Raw genomic sequence first — 15057 nt, 5'->3', positions numbered from 1 at the left:
CTTCTTATGCTGTAATTAGCATGGCAAGGTGTTTACCTTGTTTGCACAGGGGTGCATGCCTCTATATGGTGCTTACTGAATCTAAAACTGTCTGTGGCAATGCTCACATGGTGAGAAATAACTGTGTAGGCTTTACTGAACTCCCCATTTTCTTTTTTTTCCTTGTTAGATGCTTCCTTGTTAGATTCTTAAATCACATATAAGTTCAATGGATTAAAGTACTTTTGTAATTCATATCATCTTGAAAACTTTTCAATACATTGTCCTGATTCAAAAATAATGTCAACAAAAAGAGTCTGTATTAATATGTATGAAAGCTCTTACTCCTTTTGGTGAAATGCACAAGGGAACCACTATATTACTCCAAATGTCATACTGTCCAAACTTCTGTCTTCTTTGCTGCTGATACATACTATGTATGTCTATTCCTTTGTGACACTTCCTTCTGTTCTTTTCTCCCTCCTCCTCTTACTTTGCTTGCATATGTCTTTTTTATTCAATACTGCTGCACCTTCTTACTCCTGTATTCTCTCCATGATGTCTGCCCCATGGTGCTGCTTCTCTACTGTCCAGTTCACTTTGTGCAATTAATTCTTGGAGTAAAACATCCCACAACCCTTCCAATCTGAGGGTTATAATAATACATCCACCAAGACACTCACGCTCTTCTTCAAGCAATTACCTCTGAAATATTTCTTCCAGATCTTGTGAACGCTCAGCAATGATTGCCTCTCCTTCTGTTTCAGTATAACAGCAGAAAGGATTAACTGCCTTCTGGTCCTCCAACATTTTATTAATGGCTTGGCTGCCATTAATCCATCCCCATACATACCTCTTTTGACCTCACAGCTGCTCTCCAAAACTTGCAAAAATCTCTAAATCCTTGTTCTTAACACCTACAAGCTGATTCTCCATGTTGACCCTTGCTTCTCTGGGCAGCAACTGGACTCAGAAAGGAATCAGGAAGTGAATTGGCTATTGTGTTCCCTGCATAACACACACATTATTTTTTTTATTTTTTTTATTTGTAAACATTCATATATTTCATAATATTTACATATTCACATATTTACATGAATGATATCACCCAATACCTCATCAACTTCTTCTGAAGTATTCCCCCACCATTTTACCCACAACCAAAACCATATTTCTCCAATATTTTTGTCTCTGTCCATTTTCCAATGTATTTGATCTCATTAAGTCTCTCGTTCCGTATTGTCCTTGTTACATAAAATATAGCTCTGTCCATTTTCCTTGCCTTTTCTTGAGATCTTCTTCCATAACTGTATTCTATCATGTCCAATTTTAACTTTTCAAATTTCAAGTAATCTTTAACAAAATCATGCTTACATACTTCTTTCCACAACTTTTAAATTCGTTCACATTTTATACATGTTTTGTAGTTTCAGTCTTTTTTCACTTATTACATATGCTATCCTGTTTGCTTTTGTATGCCATATTTGCTTTTACTGGTAATTTACCTATGGGCAACCTCCTCAAAAACTCATTACATTCTATAATTCTTTTATAATTTGTATATTTCATCATTATTGCATTTTTCTTACTTATTTCTGAGTATTTCCATGGATCAACGAAATAAAAAGATTTCATAATATTAACATACGATTCCTTTCTGTTACATTCTTTTTTAGTTTCCGTAACTCAGTTTTATTAAGACACTTTTTCATTTCTTCATTAACAACACTTTTACTTCTTTTCTTCATTCCCATTACCTCCCAAAGTTCCCTGTATTTACCATATATTATTTTCTCGACCAAAGTTGTATTATCTTTCATAACTCCTTTTAATACTTTATACATTATTTAAAGAAGCTGCGCATACAATTGGATTTTTCATTCCCAGCCCCCTACTCTTCTTTCATATATAAAATTCATCTCTTTATAAGGTTCAATCTCAACCCCCAGATAAATGAACATATTGTCATCATAATTTATTTTTCATACTTCACCAGTATCATGCAAATGTTTGCAGCATAGGCTATTTTACATAATATTATAATGCTTATCAAATGTATATTCTTTCTATATGAACATCTATATGTTTTCCAGAAAGCAATCATGTCTTTGATTCCTTTAATAACTTTGTCCCATTGCTCATGTTTATAGCCACTTCTACCAAATACTATACCCAATATATCTATTTACCTTTATAACCAAATCCTTTACTTTTCTCTTTATTTATACTTAAACCGATTTTCTTTAATATACTTCATTTTTCATTTATTTCTTCAATCCATAATTTATTTTTAGCAGTTATTACAATGTCATCAGCATAAGTATGGATTCTCAGTATTTGTACCTCCTTCATCATTTTATATCCTCCATTAATTGTCAGTTTATCTAGTTCCATAACTACCATATTTATAACTATTAAAAATATCACACTGCTGGCTAGACAGCCTTGTTTTATTTCACACTCTATTTTCACATCTTTCCTAATCCACCCATTTATGTTTAATTTAACACAATTTTTTTGTATATTGATTTAATAATTTGTAATATTTTGTCACATATGTCATATGCCTGCAAAATTCTCTATAATGCTTCATATTGTATATTATCATATGCCTTATTTACATCACCTATAATAACATTTACTTCTACATTTTGAATAATGTCATCAATTACTTCTCTTATTGACCACAACAAATCCTGACTACCCTCTCCCTTTCTTCCAAACACATTTTGATCATAAAACCTTTGCATTTTACATTGTACTCCTTTAGCTATTATTGTCATAAAAATATAGTCCATATTATTTAACATTATAGGTCTCCAATTTTTTATCTTGTCTTTATTTCCTTTCTTAATCATGAATTTTAACCCCCCCCCATGCAAATTTCTTTGTACTTAATCCTTGTTTCCATCCATCCATTCATTCATAACTTGTATAAATACTATTTTTGCCAGTCTTCCATTTCTTTATACATATTACATTCAATCCCATCTAATCCTGTGGCTGAATTTATGTTAATATCTTTCAGAATCTCATTTTTGGCTAATACCTTTGGTCTGTTCCTCTTAAAATTTGTGGTTTTCAAGTATGTTTTTTAACGTTTAAACGCTGATTTTGTTGGAAGTATCAATTAATATATGTTTAATTTTGTTGGCCATTTTCATTTTTAATCTTGTGAGTGGTTGTGTAAGTAGGGCCCCAGGGGCCAAAAATACTGTTAAGATGGCCCTGTCTAGTAGTACAAATACTACATCTGTTCTCCCCTGGAAGGTGGCTAGTAGTCTAGAGGGACTAACCTAGTCAACAAAGGATAAATAAAATAAAATAAAAAAATATAAATAAAATTAATCCATTTATTACATCAGTTAAGTACTTTTGTCCAAATTAGTGTATTGCTAAGACAGCTTCAGTGGTGGAATAAGTGGATTACATTTGAAAGTGACGTTCTTGTGAAGACTATTCAGTGTCCTGCCCCCCCTTGCCTTTTAGTTACAGGCAAAGATGGCCATTAGACATGCAATGTCAGAGATGATAAGTGGGCTGTGTTGTCTCTATGAGGAAATGTAACTACTTCAGAGACTGCAGGGCATCCTGCAATACATAGATTAGTACTAGGCTAATGCCCTTGCGAGACATTTTAAGCCTAGCCAATTATCCCCTGTGAGATTCAAACCCTGTACCTTGTGTTTGTAAGGCAAACACCTTAACCATTAGGCCACCCTCCCAACCATTCAGGGTGACAAGGCATATGGGAACCTGGAGGAGACACAACTGTTGCGGGTAGTGGTGATTTACTTGATAGCCACTGGTTTAGTATTGAGGATACAGGTAATAGCCTTTATGACTACACTTGGTGTTGCATGTACATCACGTGGTCAGGCACTAGGCTTAAACAAATGGCACTTACCAATCTGGAAGCAATTTCACTGTCCACACTGTCTATGGCTGCTTCACCCCTTACTGTCACAGACATGGCTAACAGCGCACTAGGAAAACCACTCAGTGTTCTGCAGTCCAATGTCATCACTCTCCCCTGCAGCCCTGCTATGAGAGCAATCTGCTTGTGGCCATTTGCAAGCTTGTGAACCCAAACTTTCCACTGACATACAACAAGAGGGTCACAAGAAGGTTCCCACATGTGCCTATCTTTTACTTGGATGCTTCTAGTTCTGACAGTGCAATGCCATGTTGTACACCAGAACAGTCTTCACTTCATAGAATCCCATCAATGGAAGATAGGATCCATGATTTTCCCCACTTCCAAGCAATGTACTTGGCTACAGCATGCACCACACATGACTTCCAGTCTATGTTGTTATAGCTGTGCCTCTGTACCCCTACTAAACTAATGATGACAACTGTACACTGCCAATCAACTTGACCTGTGGTGGTGTGGCCATTTTATAATGCACAACATGGCTAGGCAATTCACTGCAATATATACTCTGTGTGTGCTACTGAATGCATCAGTTTTATTCTAGGGTCCTTGATGTTGCAAATCCTCACCCAGTTGACAATATCCTGGTCATGGAGGTGATGCTATGTTAACCATTACTGGACCTGCCTTTGACATGAAGGGTAACGATGTGCACCATCAAGGTCCCTAGATCTGAAGGTGGCTAATAACACTTTTTGTCCTCCCAATTCAGCTGCTACATTAGCATAATCACTGCAAAGTTTCTACACTCATCAACATCTTGGCATTCAGAGTACATGAAGGTTGCAGCCAGTTCTGCTAATTTTATACATTTCTGAATTGCTGTCCCATATGAGTTCATCATTTGTGTATGTGATGGCCCCAGTTGCCATGCTGAATCTCATTTGCATGTCACTATGTGGTTAATATCATACAGTGATTTGCAAACTATTTCTCTGTTAGCATGGCCATGCTACATAAATATCAGAATTGCCACTCCCCGTGCACTTCTCATTATCATGCTATTTCATGCTTTATGTAGTTGACTTCTGAATATCCCCTTTTATTTCACTGGTAGTGTTCTTTCATTAAACATAGAGAAACTGATGGCATGAGTTAACTTACATATTATACTTCTTAATTTAAAGTACATCAGAATTTGTGCTAGAAGTAATTTAATTTTTAGGAAGTTTCTTTTTAAATTTCAGACTGAGAAGCAAATATAGATTTTACATCATACCATTTAGTCAGAATCTGAGAATGACCAGATAAGATTGAGAGTTAATCATATTTGCTTTTATTTTCAACTATTAAGTTACATTTGATGTATTTTCAATTTGTTATTTAAGTATTCACTGCTGCATATAGATGCACACTAGAAGATCAATAAAATCCACACAGCAGGAACAGAAGGTCAAAAGATACATACAAATAACCAAACCACCTTCATGCATGTTCAAATACATGCATCTTCAAATAGAATCAATTGATCACTTTTATCCTTAAATATATACATAAAATGTTTATATTGAGAAATTTTATGCATTTTACTCTTCCATATAAAGAACAATGTTGATTTACCTATTTTATTCATCACTTCTTTTATGGATGAAGTCACAAAATATATGATACGTGGGAAAAGCGTTATTGTGAATGCTTTTATTCTACCTAGTCAGAACTCTTAGGATGATTCTACATGTCAACCCATATAACAGCTTTATAAGTTCTTGATTTTTAACTTAACTAATTCTGCAGAATACAACTTCATAGGGCCGTATACATTTATATATTAATGGATGTTATTTTAGTCTGCTGTTTTTTGATCTTTACTACAAAAAGAATCTACCTACTGCTTCAGCAATAGCATAAAAGATATCAAGGGGTATTATTATCTTAAAAATGCCTGGGCCTAACCTTCACTCAGCTGTTTCCTTTACTGCACAAACTGCTAGAATAATCAGTATAAAGTATTTGTACAGCTGAAGCTACCATAGTATTTACCTGTACACCTAAGAATATGAATTTTGTTAATGAAATTGATAGGACACACAGAACTGTCTCAATACTAGGGCCAGTAAGCTGGAACCACTTACCTACCAATATAAAAATCAATGGCTAAAGACTTTAAAAACAAGTTTAAATATCACCTCATGTAAGAATCTTCTTGCAAATGCTACTGTGACAATAGTTAACACTGTTGTTATTACTGTGTTCGGATGTAATACAAACTGCTGTTCCGATGCACATGATATTTCAGCATTGCATTCCTGTGTGCGACAATTGTATTCATCAGTATGTCTGCTCACAATCAGTTGTTCTATATACTGTTTTCCAACTGCTTGCCAACATGCTTTAAGCTTAGTCAACTGTTTACTTATAGTACAGTAACCTGTACCGTTTTGTGTATATTATTGTAAATTATACAACGACCGCCCATTAATATTCCAAAACGTACGTTGTAAATCAAAGACTTATACTAATGGAAAAAGGTCCAGTCGCGGTCGCCCAGACTTTTTCCATTAGTATAAGTCTTTTTTTTTTTTGGACAGCAACGGAGAACAGAAGAGCTCCATTGCTGTTATCTCGCTATGTTAAATGAGTTTAACATAGCGAGATATCTTAAAAAAAGCAACAGAGATCTTCCTTTCTCTGTTACTTTTTTAAAACTGTCTAGCTATGTTAAACTCGTTTAACAGTTCTGATGTACTGCATATCCATACGCATGTGCAGTACATCAGAACTGAAGCAAAATACTGGACAGCTGTGGAAGGGCAGCAAGGAGGCATTATACAATGCCATTGTTTAAGAAAAGTAACTATTTTTTTTCTTAAATAACGTCGTTGTATAATAGCAATAACCTACTTTTGGGTGTGGGTAATGCTGGATTTACCCACGGTTGTCTTTGTGACCAAACCGCACTAACCATGGGTAAATCCAGCATTACCCACACCCAGGCATGGGTTATTGCTTAATTAATGTATTTACTGCTCTGTGAGTCCAATTTATGGCTGAAATGGGTCAACAAACCAGTTCACTTAACTAGTAAACAAACAACAATAAATAAACAAATATGTTATTAAATGAATTGATTAATTAAGTAATTTGTTAATTAATTAATTAATTAATTAATTAATTAATTCATATTAGAAATATTGTGGTGTCTGCTTAGTTTGTTGACTTAAACCTGTTTTGTTTACACTTCAGTTTCAGAAGTCTCTAAAATACTTTTTTTTTATTGAAAGCAAACACATATTGCTTAGATTTTACTTTCACATCTAGAATTAATGTATAGTATCTGCAAATTCTTTTTTATTGAAAGCTGGACTTAGATATTTCTAAGATTTACTTTTTGATCTAGAATTAATGCACATTATTTGCAAATATATTTTCAAATTTTTTTTGTCAACCTACTTCCTTCATTAAGTGAACTAAGCCTAATATTTTTAAGTTTCAAAATGATTTTTAAGGTAAGTAGTAATCTTATCGGGCATTTTTGGAATACATGGGTATATGAATTTATATTTTTTTCATATTTTCTAAAATCAGTATTTTAGTAATTATTTAATTACTAAACATCTGGTAAAAACATAAAGCAGAATAACATTTTATGTGTCTGATATATGGAAAAAGTTGGCATAAAGTTGTTCCTTCTTAAAACCTGTAAATTTGCCTCAAAACTAAGCTAGTGATGCATACTTTCTCATTGTTCATATATAAGGAAAACCAAGTGCTGTACTCTTTATTAATTACCTGGTGCCTTAGCCAGAGTTTGTTTAGAAGGTTACACTGAAGTACACCTTTGTAAGAAAGGCCTACCTCAGAGGTCAAAGTATATATAAGTATATAGTTAAAATATATCATCAAAAAGGAAAATGTGAGTGGTCTAAGAATAGAACACAATGAAATGAAATGAGCTACTGAAAAAGAGTGGTTAAGAAAGATACGGGTGATGTGTTTTGTTGTCTGCATACAGGGGATGTGGGATGTTAAAGGAGCTTGGGACTGCAGGAGAATAAGAAGGAACATAAATGAGGAAACAGTGTTTCAATATAAGCAACTGAAAAGAAGGGATATCAAGGAAGGTGTTGAGCCAGGAGAGATCCAAAATTGGTTTCCAAGGACCATCCTTTTGAGGAACTATGAAAATCCTGGAATAAAAAAACATTCCCACTTGGGAAGGTGAGACAGATTGAATGGGTCTTTGGTTCAACAGAGACCCTAGAACCTCCAGAGAATGAGGGAGTTGCTTTAGAGGAGGTTGAGGAATCCCTGAAAAATGAGGGAGAGCTTTTCATACCATGAAGTAACCCTGACAGATGATAGAAAGACTCCGAGAGTCTAAAGTGACAGTTTGGAAGACAAAGGGAGAGACTAAGGGACAAAGCAACCTGGTCTAAAAGAAGGGTGACAATTTGTCAAAGAAAAGTGGGCTTATCAGATAAAGGGGGCTTCTAGGCCACAGAAATCTGAGAAAAATTAGCAGGAGATCGCCCGCCTCCCGACTTTCCTGCTCTTAGAGGCCTTGCTGGGTTGCTTGTGAACAAAAGCAGACCTAAAAGGATAATTCCTCTGGAATCTAGGGATAGAAAAGAAAAAAATATGTTTAAGGTCTTGCAATGCTTTGCCTTTCTCTTAAAGAGACTTAAAACAAGTCAGTAGCAGCAGTCCCAAAAAGATGTCTATTATCCAAAGGAGCATTCAACAACTTGGCCTTAATGTCCTTGGGTAGAGACTGGAGATGAAGCCAAGAATAATGCCTCATGATGGACCAAAAAGTGTAAGTGGCAGCATCATAACTACACTTAATAGAGTGGCAAGCCACCTGAGAAGCAGAAACTAAAAAGGATATGGCAGAGGATTTGCCTTTAGAATCAAGGAGGTCAGAGATAACCTGACAAGCCTGAGCAATCAAGGCCAGAACCTACCTGGTCATGTGTATCTGGTAATTAATCACCATAAAGGCCAAAGTAGAAGCAGTGTAAACTTTCTTACCAACCATCTCCATTGCCCTACTATCTTTATAAGAAGACAAAGATTTGGAAGAGGGCAAAAGTTTTGAAGATTTGTCAAAAGAGACTGACACCAGAAGGACATTTAAATAAAAAATTACAATCCTCAGGAACCTTACAGAACTTGTCAGGTTTCTTAGGAGCAGGAGGGTGAGAATCAGGGGACTTGAGACCAGCAATGAAAGTAGCTAACAAGGCAGCCAACACAGGAAGAACTGCCGATGGTTTAGACTTATCCACCTGAAACAACTCATAATATCTTCCCTGAATATCAGACACTTGCGAAGAATCCCACTTAATGAAATCCATCATCCTAGCAATTGTGTCCCCAAAGGACAGTTCCTTGAACAGAGACTCAGGACTCACAGACTCCTATTCATCAGAACCACAAGGCAAAGGTGAAGGCATATGTGAAGAATAGGACAAAGACCCATCATCAAGCAGTAAATCATCATTCGAGAAATCTGGTTTCGTAAGCCATATAGAATGCATAGAGGTCCAAGGAAGAATGGGTACATTGCAGCAGTGCATACTTAAATAACAAATAAAATGGGTACTGAAACAACCCTGAGGATGCTTTAGGGTCATTAAGGCAGAAATCAAGCCCTGAGTAAACTCTTGCTATTCCCTTTGAGGATCATTAGGATGGACCAAAATATGTTCCAGTGTTTGTCTTTTCTTTAAACATCAGCCCTAACAAATACTGGAGGTTCCAACTCTTGGTTAGATTCAATAAGAGCACACAGAAAATTTTCCCTGACCAATACTTTTGGAATCCCTCTAGGACCCTCCAAGATAATTAACCATGGTTCCCCATCAACATCAAAATCAGCTGATGGAAAAGCCTCAGAGAATGTGCAAAAAGATGGATCTATGCCAGCTTCTGACAGAGTTGTGGCAGAGAAATCTGACATAGATTCTGAATGACTTGCAGAGCTATTGCCTGCTTCTAGAGTGACATCTGTTGGAGGATGAACAGCTAAAGACTCCATCTGAGACTTCTTGGTCTTATTTTTATATAGCAGGAGTATCTCGGGGTTAAAGAATTCTGCTATGGTACCCTGGGCTAACTGTTTAAGCTGTTGGTTTTAAGATAAATGGCCAGGGAAGACAAATGGCTTCTGAGTGTCTTAGGAACAAATGTCTTACAGATACTACAAGAGGTATGGTCATGGAAAGCACCTAAACAAAAAAGACACTGTTTGTGAAGATCCTTACGGGGAATCTGCCTCCCACACTGACAGTTTCCCTTCTTGGATGACATGAACTCTAGGTAGTAAAATAAAATACAAGACCAAGAAAATTAAAAAAAAAAAACAGCAATAACACCAACGGGACACTTAACTGTCGTTGCTAAATATTTCTTACAGAAATAGGGTGTTCAGACTGGCAAGAATGGCATTGAACTGGGAGCAAAGAAGTTTTTGGTAGTTGCATCCATACATCCCTTTTATGCTCTACATACTGTGTGGGAACATGAATGTGAGATAAAGTGCATACAAGATCATTAGGCTTTTGCATACTAGCAGAGTGTCAGGCTGCCCTGTGTGGGAGACCCCTTCTATGTAGAATACTGCAGCAGAGATATAGAAGGACATCTGAATATAGTATCAATGATCTGAGGAAGGACGGGAGTGAGGGAAGAAGGGTAGGGGGCAATGATGCACAGTTATGGTGCAGCACTTTGCACCCTGTTTTAAAAGTATCACTCAGGTCTTTGTAATCTGCTTATTATGTCATTTCAAATTTCATTTACTAAGTGAAAAACTCACACTCTGTCCATTAAAAAGCTAAGTAGACAAACACATTTTCTGGATTATTTTGTTCTTATATGTATGGTTAAGGAGGTCAGTACAGACACAGAGTCAGAAATTCTGCATAGCTCTACATCTTTTTGCTGAGACCAAGCCCAGTCTTACTGATCTTCTCATTCTGTATGTTTAATTGTCTTCTTTTATGTATTTTAAGTCTGCAGTATTCTAGATGTTTTTGCTGTTGTTGGTATGAATGTGAGCCTTCAGGAATATCTCTGTCTGCAAAGAAAACTTATCTTCCCAACTTAGTTAATTATATTATATGTCCTTACACAACATCTAATTATGAAATTGAACGCTAAATAAAAACCTGTGGTTATTCAGAATACTGACTTTTTTTTTTTTTTTTTGCATAGTTGCTGGTATTATATGCTGTAATTTCAAAGTACTAACTACTCATCTCATGCTTTCACTTCTTATCTTGTTCCCACATATGAAAACATTTCATTTTTTATTTGGAACTGGAATGGTAAACATTTAAGTTGAAATGTATTTTTCATATTGTTCAATGTTCATATATGTGTGTGTCTGAGCAGACTCAGCATGCATATACTAAAACTGCTGTCATGCACCAAATGCATATGCCAAAACTATTGACATACCGCTGGATTCAGGAAACTCCATGCAAGAATAAGACTATTCTTGCATGGAGTGGTTCGTGTCCGTTTAGAACAGCAGTGCGCCTTGCATATTAATGAAGGCGCACTGCTTTTTAATATACATGGACATGAACCGTGAATGAGTGAAGGGGGCATGTCCGAGTAGTGCACAGACACTAAACACGCCCCCTGCTCTCAGAAAGTGCTGTACTGCATTTTCTAAGCTGAAGTGGCATAATATTGTATTTCAGTGTCCACAGACACTGAAATGAAAAAAATTATCATTTCAGTGTCTGCGGATACTGAAATAAAAACAGAAACAAGAAATCAATGCAGGGGGTGTGTGACAGGTTCTGTGACACCCCCACTGCATTGCTAAAGTGCTGTATGACACTTTTGTAACCTGCTAAAGCAGGAAATGTTTGCAAATGCACACATAATGGGGGATAATTCCCAAAAGTGAAAAAGCACAAGCACAGCCCCACAAACAGGAAAAGTTGATAGAGAACAGGTCATGCAAAAGCAGGAATCACATAATGGTAAAAGTCTCAAGGCAAATGTATTCCAATATCGCCTCAGAGCAGTGCATGTTAACAAAGGGACAAATGATGGGGGAAATAAATACTACATTAGGGATACGCCTGAAAAATTGCCCTCACACAATTAGAAAGTTGATAGATAACAGGACATGTATTAGCAGGAGTCCCTGAAGGATAGAAACCTGAAAGCCAAATCAATGCCAGTATTTCACAATTGCAGTCCCAAGTAGTTGTTAGAATACCACAATACACACCCATATAATCTAATAATCTAATAATAATATATACTTTTTTACACTAGCCTAAGGAATGTTTAAGTGTAGCTAAGTGGGAGTGCACGTTATGGCTATCTGCTTAGCATAGCTGAAACATCCCATAGAGACTAAATCCAAACAGACAGGTGAAATTTTCATGCTACGATAGCGTAGTGGTTAGAGTTGTGGCTTTCCATACAGGTATTTATGGTTTGAGTCCCAAAATAAGCAGCTTATGTGAAAGTAGTATTAAAGTTATTTTAGTAAACTTAAATTATGTAGCAACTTTTTTTTTTGTCAACCAGGGTAGTGTAGCAGTTCCAAAAGTGAGATGTCAGTGTAATAAACATGTGAAACCCCCGTATAAACACAAGTGCCCCATACAGTATAGTCACACAAGAATATAATTTAGTGAAAGCACATAGGGAGACGTCATGGAAGGTAAACGTAAAATTATAATGTGTATATAAATATTATTTTATAATATAAAATTATAAGTACAGTATGCTTTAACATTCCTTAATCACTTTGTATCCATTAGACTTTGTTCTACCCAGTAACAAAATAGTCAGCCCTGACAGGTCTCAAACACAGGATGCTGTTGTCTACAATCATAGTGAAACACCACTGCACCATCTGAACTGTGACAAAATATAATGCTTTAACAAACATATCATGCATTCTGGTCATTTAACATTAATGAAAAAAAAAAAAAAAACTGCAGTGCCAAGTGTCAAAACCATGACCATGGACACTATACTCAGAGGAATGTACCACTACACCATCAGAGCTGCTGGAAATAGTGTTACTTTTTCAAGCATATCATGCAATAGAGGCATACATTAGGGAGAAAGTTTTGTGGAACCATGCATGTGTTGTATATAGACACACACACACACACACATATATATATATATATATATATATATATATATATATATATATATGTGTGTGTGTGTGTGTGTGTGTGTGTGTGTGTATCTGATGAAACATATATATGAAAAAGTAGAGTCATAATATAGATATACATATATAAAAATATAAAGGAAGGAAAAAATATATACATGTATGTATATAACACACAGTGCAGTTATACCTCAGAACCATCCCTCTCAACCTGTTAGTGCAAGAAACCTGTTCAAAGGCTGTAAAGGGGGGGGGCTGTAAAAGGCCACATATAGGGACATATTTCAAATATTGCTGTTACAAATGAAGACATTTGCTACAGCAACAGAATCTGTTTCAGAAGACAATTACTGAAGGATATGAGGATGGAAACTGAAATGTTATGTCATTATTTACTGACATAAATCCTTGGATCATCACTATGATTTACCAGACAAATACAAATACATTGTGGTACTGAACAAAAGTATGGGCCAAACATCTGGACATTCTGTGAACCAAGTCTGAGAAAGTGGGGGACAACGGCTTGAAACTAGGGTCATATCCAAAATACGTCACTGGATAAGCTGAGAAAGTTGATGTAGTAACATGATATGTCCTAACATGTTGTTGTTCCTTCGGCTTTTCCCAGATAGGGGTCATCACAGCAGAACTCTGGTCCTCTAATGATTGGCAGTAGATTTTCATGGTGTCAAGGTGCCAGCTTGATGCCCAACCTTCAACGAAGGCACCCCCATTCACGCATGTCTTTTGAATGCCACTCAACCACTGGGAGGACATGCAGACTCCACACAGAAGACGCTCCAGCCAAGAATCAAACGGGATAACCTCTTGCTGTGAGGCAACAAGGCTACTGCTGCAGAACTGCGGCTATATGTCCTAACATATATCGACTGAAATATCACAATTCCAGGACTCAATTGCTTCTCATTAGTTAGTGACCTCAATCCCCACATCATCCCACTGATGTGTCAGGAATACACAACAGTTATGGGGACCAGACCAAAGATATTGGCCAGACAACTGGACATCTTATGAATATGTGGACATAACACAACATTAGGGAAACTACACTGAGATACTGAGCAATGTCCAAACTACAATCAGAGTGACATAACACTACCCAAGTCCAGCTCTGGGGCTGTAAACATGCATTAGCAAATATAACAGGCAATACAGGGATGTAACACTAGTGGAAAACAGATACTGGTGTGAAAATGCATACGCCCAAACAATTGCACCACAGTCACAGTGACATACCAGTAAGCAAACTTAACATGACAGTATAATGACTGTGCGAGCAACAAAATCCCGTTTGTCACTCACACATTACCCCTTCATATACTGCCCCAAGTCACAGTGTAGTGGTAATCTTGAGGTGTTATAGTACATGTCACGGTCTGCATGTGCAAACATATAAAGGCGATAGGGAACCAGAAACCGGAGCAGCATGCACAGTCAGATAGAAAGGGCCTATGATACTCACATCTACCCCCTCCCTACTCAGCCCAAATAATACGTACATACTACACTGCTACACAATCCTGACAGTCTTTTAACAATGGGCACACATACACAGACATCTCAAATGTACAGTTTCCCACAGAATGTATAGGCACATGACTCTTGTCTATGGCCGCTTCCTTGTTACATGTCTGGGGGGGGGGTTCTATGACATCACTGGGATGGTAACAGGAACGAATGTAATAAATAATGATACTACATACCTCTGAACCTCTTAGTGCATGACATCTGGACAAAGCCTGACATAATTGGGGGACAGAGACCCAAACACAGGGACATATTGCTGCTATAAATGTAGACCGTTGCTGATGTTACCGGCTTTGTTGTAACATTTCTTTTCTGAGGGATATGGAGTCAGTAACACCAATGGATGTTAGCATTTACTGACTGCATTCCCCAGAGTACCCTCTGATTAACCAAGGACAACAACTGTCTGGGGAATAGACCAAACATATGAGTCACGCATCTGAACAGTGTCTAGGCCTCTGGACAGTGAAGAGGTATGACCGCAGTGATG

The sequence above is a fragment of the Protopterus annectens genome, chromosome 8.part0 (genome assembly GCF_019279795.1).
Source record: "Protopterus annectens isolate FY-2018-M chromosome 8.part0, PAN1.0, whole genome shotgun sequence".
Classification (NCBI taxonomy): domain Eukaryota; kingdom Metazoa; phylum Chordata; order Ceratodontiformes; family Protopteridae; genus Protopterus; species Protopterus annectens.
This window is presented reverse-complemented; position numbering follows the sequence as displayed.